Source organism: Pan troglodytes, chromosome 23 (genome assembly GCF_028858775.2).
Source record: "Pan troglodytes isolate AG18354 chromosome 23, NHGRI_mPanTro3-v2.0_pri, whole genome shotgun sequence".
NCBI classification, from domain to species: domain Eukaryota; kingdom Metazoa; phylum Chordata; class Mammalia; order Primates; family Hominidae; genus Pan; species Pan troglodytes.
Genome location: NC_086016.1, coordinates 29,764,024 through 29,770,994, shown reverse-complemented (window position 1 = coordinate 29,770,994; position 6,971 = coordinate 29,764,024). Strand labels below are relative to the sequence as shown.

The 6,971-nt window shown below is 51.3% G+C and overlaps 1 long non-coding RNA gene across 2 annotated transcripts in view; it reads left to right on the top strand.

Annotated features, from left to right (window-relative positions):
• Nucleotides 1-208: 208 nt before the first annotated feature.
• LOC107970337 (uncharacterized) overlaps nucleotides 209-6,971 on the top strand; it is a 109,844-nt gene continuing 103,081 nt past the window's right edge. Inside the window, exon 1 of one of the 2 annotated variants that reach the window (XR_008541886.1) lies at nucleotides 209-463. This is a non-coding gene — a long non-coding RNA (uncharacterized LOC107970337). Of the gene's footprint in view, nucleotides 560-6,971 lie in introns of both variants that reach the window. The other variant, XR_008541887.1, reaches the window with a different exon arrangement.

Below are 6,971 nucleotides of genomic sequence, written 5' to 3'. Positions count from 1 at the left end.
CTCACCACTCACTTAATGGAGAAGACACCATGGGGATTCTTGCTCTTGAATTTTCTGATTTGATGATTTTTAAGATCCCATTACCTTCAGGTTCTGCAAGTTTATTTCACAAATATTTTGATTTTAAGATGCTGTGAATCTCCAACTCCAGAATTCAAAAGTCTTTTTGGAATTTTCTTAACCATGTGCACACCTGAGTGTTCTCAGGTGAGACACAGCGCGGGACGGGTTACTCTCGCGTGAGACGCAGCGCGGGACGGGTTACTCTCGCGTGAGACGCAGCGCGGGACGGGTTACTCTCGCGTGAGACGCAGCGCGGGACGGGTTACTCTCGCGTGAGACGCAGCGCGGGACGGGTTACTCTCGCGTGAGACGCAGCGCCGGACGGGTTACTCTCGCGTGAGACGCAGCGCGGGACGGGTTACTCTCGCGCGAGACGCAGCGCGGGACGGGTTAATCTCAGGTGAGACGCAGCGCGGGACGGGTTACTCTCGCGTGAGACGCAGTGCGGGACGGGTTAATCTCGCGCGACACGCAGTGCGGGACGGGTTAATCTCAGGTGAGACGCAGTGCGGGACGGGTTAATCTCGCGTGAGACGCAGCGCGGGACGGGTTAATCTCGCGTGAGACGCAGCGCGGGACGGGTTAATCTCGCGTGAGACGCAGCGCGGGACGGGTTACTCTCGCGTGAGACGCAGCGCGGGACGGGTTAATCTCGCGCGACACGCAGTGCGGGACGGGTTAATCTCGCGCGACACGCAGTGCGGGACGGGTTAATCTCAGGTGAGACGCAGTGCGGGACGGGTTACTCTCGCGTGAGACGCAGTGCGGGACGGGTTAATCTCGCGTGAGACGCAGTGCGGGACGGGTTAATCTCGCGTGAGACGCAGTGCGGGACGGGTTAATCTCGGGTGAGACGCAGTGCAGGATGGGTTAAGGCTCTGAGAAGTCCAGTGATTCCCTCCAAGGTCATGCTTCAGAGGTGTCACCCCTGCTTAGGACTTGCCCCTGTACCCCCAAAGTTGTTTACACTGCGGCTTGCCAGGCAGCAGAGCTCCCATGAGAAAAGTATGCCTCTGCTGACATGCTTGAGGCAGAACCAAATTCTTTCCTTCCTTCCTTCCTTCCTTCCTTCCTTCCTTCCTTCCTTCCTTCCTTCCTTCCTCCCTTCCTTCCTCCCTCCCTCCCTTCTTTCCTCCCCTCCCTTTCTGCTTCACATTTATTTTCTCAGTCCTTCACTCTTTTATCCAATCATTTATTCATTCAACAAACACAACGCAGAAATCATCTCTCTTATGTGATTTGTGGGCTTCCTTTAAACGACATAAAAATGTCCCAGAACCTTTTTATTATTATCATTATCATTATTATTATTATTATTATTATACTTTAAGTTTTAGGGTACATGTGCACAATGTGCAGGTTAGTTACATATGTATACACGTGCCATGCTGGTGCGCTACACCCACTAACTCGTCACCTAGCATTAGGTATATCTCCCAGTGTTATCCCTCCCCCCTCCCCACAACAGGCCCCAGAGTGTGATGTTCCCCTTCCTGTGTCCATGTGTTCTCATTGTTCAATTCCCACCTATGAGTGAGAATATGCGGTGTTTGGTTTTTTGTTCTTGCGATAGTTTACTGAGAATGATGATTTCCAACTTCATCCATGTCCCTACAAAGGACATGAACTCATCATTTTTTATGGCTGCATAGTATTCCAAATGTCCAACAATGATAGACTGGATTAAGAAAATGTGGCACATATACACCAGAACCTTTTTTGAACAAGGAAGGGAGAGCTCCTCGATGGCTTTCAGGCTGTATGAGCTTGGGCAAGTCACTGCATCACTCCAGGCCTTAGTTTCCCCATATAACAAATGCGACAATGGTGCCCACCATCCTTCCTTTTCTGCCTGCTGGAGAAAGGTTCCCTTCAGGAGAAGACATGGGCTGGAATGAGACTCCAGGACTACTGTTTTGGTGGGGAGACAAGGCATCAAGTGGGGACGGGGAGTGTCCTGGAAGACCCAGGAGGGGTCTGAGGGCCCAGGAGGCACCCTGGGCCCTGGGTCCCAGCCTCAAAGGCCCCTGTGGGAGTGAATTCAGGAGCCGCTGGGCAGCAGACACGGAGAAGCCGGGCATGAAATCTAGGCGCATGTACAACTGCAAAGCATGGGCTGGGTGGACGCGGACCATCCTTTGATGTGCTTTTGGGGTGTGTAATTAACTGTAACTGAAATATTATTTGATCTTTTATGTGGAAAATCAAATTGTGTTGTGTCAGACATGAATAAATACACACCAGCCGGTTTCTGGTTTCTGCAGCCGCAGTAGCCCCGCCCCCGCCCCCACCCCCACTCCCGCCCCCACCCCCACTCCCTGCCCCTCCCCCTTCGCCGGTGGAAATATAATTCTCGCCTTTTAAACTTTTCCCTTTGTCTGGTTGTGAAAGGCCCCATTGTCCTCGGGGAAGGGACGGGAGGGGGCTGGGGCCCGGGTTGAGGGGCCGAGGAGGGGGTGTCGCGCCCACAGACAGGGCTGGGGCTTAGGAACTTAGCCTTTGGGAACTCCACGCCCCTTTCCCTGGCCACTGGCCTGGGGCAAAGCGCTTCAGCTATCTGAGCCTCAGTTTCCACACCTGGGTTCCATGTGACAGGCGCACTGCCCACCCCAGGCACCCAGGCCTCTATTCCTGCTGGGGGAGGCGCACGTGCAGGTGACGGGCCATCATAGCTCAGATGGTGGAATTTGAGGTACTGGCAGTTACTTTTCCATGGAGGTGCCAGCCTCTATGGAGACCCTAAAACCACTCCCAGAGCTCCCTGCTGGATTCTGAGATCTTCCTGCAGGGAAGCCAGGAAGGATGGGGAATGCAGGGTGCAGGAGCTGGGGGCTAGGGAGGAATAGTATCGCCTAATAATTACGAACACACTTTGGAACCAGGCAGGCTTGGGTGTAAGTTATACCGCCGCTGCTCATCAGCTCTGAGACCTCCCTGAGCCTCAGTTTCCTCACCTGTAAAATGGGGCTGACCTCCTTCATTGGGTTGGAAGGCACCTCAATCTTTGCATACTCTATCCCATCTACCTAATAGGCCCTTCCCTCCTCTCTCCTCCTAGCCATCTCTCATCTGTGTGGGCTCAGCTTAGACATCACTTTATTTTTAGGAGAAACTTTTGCTGACCCATCTGAACTTGCCTCCTTGGGGCGTTTTCTTGCTCCCCTCCCACTCCCCTCCCTACAACCCCATGCACTCACTCTATATCTGCCTTACCTGCCACACGGTGAGCTGAAGAAGGTCCCAGACCTACCTCTCAAGTGTTCCAGATGGAACAGCATCTGGCACAGAGTGGGCGCTCGGGAAGTGTTAGTTGTAATTACACCCTGCAAACTCTGGCTCCATTAGGTGCCTCCCCTACCCCAGGCTGTGTCCAGGAACCCCCTCGAAGATGCTTTACCAGTTCCTATAGGGAAACCTGGTGCTGGGAGCAGGGGGATCAGAGACAGTCCAGGGAAAACATTATGAGGTGGGGCTTGGCCTAATCAAACATCCGGGAATTATAAAAATAAACAAAACAACAACAAAAAAGCACTAGAGAAGCCACAGTTATTGTCTGAACCTGTAATACTTAGATGAGATGATTTTTCGAGTGGGCCAGTGCATTGCCAGCTCACTTGCCCCGGGGTGGGGTGCAAGGTTTCATTGCTTCCCCAGGTGGAAAGGCAGAGATCCGAGCCAGAAGGAGACCCCCAACTCCAAGGCTGTCACTGTACCACTGGTGAAACTGAGGGCGGCAAGGAGACAGCTTCCAGAAGTTACACAGAACAGGACAGAGCCCAGAACACTATCTGTTTCCTGACTCCTAAACTAGTGCTCCTTCCTCTGAGGTCAACACCAACAAAATGCTAAGAGCATTTGTTGAACTCATGCTGGGTGCAGGCGGAGCTTTCCATGTGCGCGCACACACAGCCCTGATGCTGGGTGCAGGCTGAGCTTTCCACACACACACACACACACACACACAGACACACACACCTCATGCTGGGTGCAGGCTGAGCTTTCCCTGCGTGCGTGCACACACACACACACACACCCCGGTGCTGGGTGCAGGCTGAGCTTTCCACGCACACACACACACACACACACCTGATGCTGGGTGCAGGCTGAGTTTTCCACACACACACACACACACACACACACACACACACACAGATTTTGAAATGGAGTCTTGATCTCTTGCTCTGTTGCCCAGGCTGGAGTGCAGTGGCATGATTTCGGCTCACTGCAACCTCTGCCTCCTGGATTCAAGTGATTCTCCAGCCTCACCCTCCCGAGTAGGTGGGACCATAGGCACCCGCCACCATGCCCAGCTAATTTTTGTATTTTTAGTAGAGACGGGGTTTCACCATGTTGGCCAGGCTGGTCTCAAACTCCTGACCTCAAGCGATCTGCTCACCTCGGCCTCCCAAAGTGCTGGGATTATAGCTGTGAGCCATTGTTCCCAGCCTCCATGCAAATATTTTTTATCTTCACCACTTTATAGAGGCCACATGATGGCTTTCCTGGGCCCCTTTCTACATTAAAAATATTAAAAATTATATTTCATGACTGTGGGTATAAAAATGAAAACATTAATTTTGTATATGAAAACATTTTCATCAAAAAGTCTTTTTTCTTCTGATTCTTAAATAAATTAAAACATTTTTAAAGCTCCTAAAAGTATCGTTGGGCCCTAGGGACGGTGCTTACCGTGCATGATGGAGAAATAGGCTCTCTATAGAGGGGAAACTGAGGCACAGTGAGGAACCTGAGATTCAGTGTGGTAAGGCCACTCACTCAGGGACACACAACCTGTTAGCAAAGAAGCTGAAAAGAGTCCAGGCCCGCAGTGTGTGCATATTGCTTCCAAGTTCCCCCCAGGAAAATGGGGGTACCCCTGCTGTGCCCCAGGGTTTGCACCTGTCCCCAAGCCCCCTCTCCCTCAATGTTCTTCTGGGGCCTAGCTGCTGCCATGCTGGTTGACGTCTCCTGTCTGTGAGGCCACAGTGGCCCACAAGGTGAGACATTCCCAACCTGTCCTCCCAGAAGCCAGCTCAAGGGCCTCTCATTCTTGGTATCTGTGTTTTTGTGGGGGGTTTGGGTCAAAAGCCATTGTTGGGTGTGTGAGCACAGGGACCCCTTAGATCACCCCCTCCCTGCCTCGGCCACTGTAGGTCAGGACCTCAGGTCTTTCCAAGGGCTGGATCACCTGCTGTTGACACAGAGGACATTAAACAGCCCAAATCAGGCAGCGAGAAAGTGGTTCTCCATCAACCTTCTTTTTTTTTTCTTTTTTTTGGAGACAGAGTCTTGCTCTGTCGCCCAGGCTGGAGTGCAGTGGTGCGATCTCAGCTCACTGCAAGCTCTGCCTCCTGGGTTCACACCATTCTCCTGCCTCAGCCTCCCCAGCAGCTGGGACTACAGGTGAACACTGCCACGCCTGGCTAATTTTTTTGTATTTTTAGTGGAAACGGGGTTTCACCGTATTAGCCAGGATGGTCTCGATCTCCTGACCTTGTGATCCGCCCGCCTTGGCCTCCATCAACCTTCTTATAACATGGGAGAAAGTCTCCGTTGGGTGCTAATGTATCTTAACACTTCTCTCCAAAGCTTGCTAATCTGCCTTTGTAAAACCTGGTGGTGGAGTGGGGAGGGCAGCAGAGGATACCTCTAAGCTGGCGATGTTGTTTTGTCTTCATTTTAATGGTTCTTTTATATCTATGACATGCAGAGCTAGTTTCCCATTGAAGGTAATGATAAAAAGTTTTTAAAATAAATGTCCTTATTTATTTACTCAATAGATAAGTTTTTTAAGTAAAAGAAGGAGGTCAATTTAGGGAAAAATACTAAGTAGATGATCACAGAGAGGAAGTGTGACTAGGACAGAAATCATGTTGAGGGCATCTGAACCAGGGAAGTTTGGACAAGCTGTTAGAGGTGACCAACACTTCTGCGTTGCTTTGACTTTGGGGCTCAGACAGGGGCAGCGACTTGCCTAGGATCACACAGCAAGACTGAAACTCAGGTCTTTGTGACTTCAAAACCTATACTTTATTCCAGGGGTCGTTAACATTTTGGAGTGGGTTGGGGTGAAGGTCAGGGCCTTTGTGGTGGACTATTTCCTCAGCAAAGCTTATGGGAATACAATTTCAGAGGTTTGGTGGTTTAGGCTCACCAATTCTAAGTGTCCTATTCTGCAGACACTCTGCCACTGTGTCCTCATGAATACCCATCCTTAGATGATGACAGATGTTTTCCCTGGCTGTGACTCCATCCTTCTCCTGAATATGTTCATAGTGTCCCAGCAGTCCAACTGGCCCCTTCTGTAAGGACCACCATGGATGCAGGAGAGGCTAGAGGTGGTTAGGAGGCATGTGTTCCGGTCATGTGTCCACATGGCCCCAGAGGGCGTGCAGGGAGCCTGTTCTCATAGCCAGAGCTGTTCAGTAGGGCTGCCTGGGCAGGGAATGATCTCTCCATCACTGGAAGTGTGCAGACAGCAGCTGGGGGGCCTTGTGGTTGGAATTCCTACCCTGGGAGAGGGACTGTCTCTAAGACCTCTTCTTCCCAGCATGTCCAGGGGGTTGGTGATTAATCCAATAATCTCAAGCCTAAGGCAGGAGTAGGTGGCTACCTCCCTGCTTTACTGCCCTTACCTCCTCACCTGGCTTGACTTTTCTTTTTTTTTCTTTTTTTTTTTTTTGTGATGGAGTCTCACACTGTTGCCCAGGCTGGAAAGTAATAGTGCTATCTTGGCTCACTGCAACCTCCACTTCCCAGGTTCAAGCAATTCTCCTGCCTCAGCCTCCTGAGTAGCTGGGATTACAGGCACCCACCACCATGCCCACCTAATTTTTTGTGTTTTTAGTAGAGACAGGGTTTCACCGTGTTAGCCAGGATGGTCTCGAACCCCTGACCTCGTGATCCGG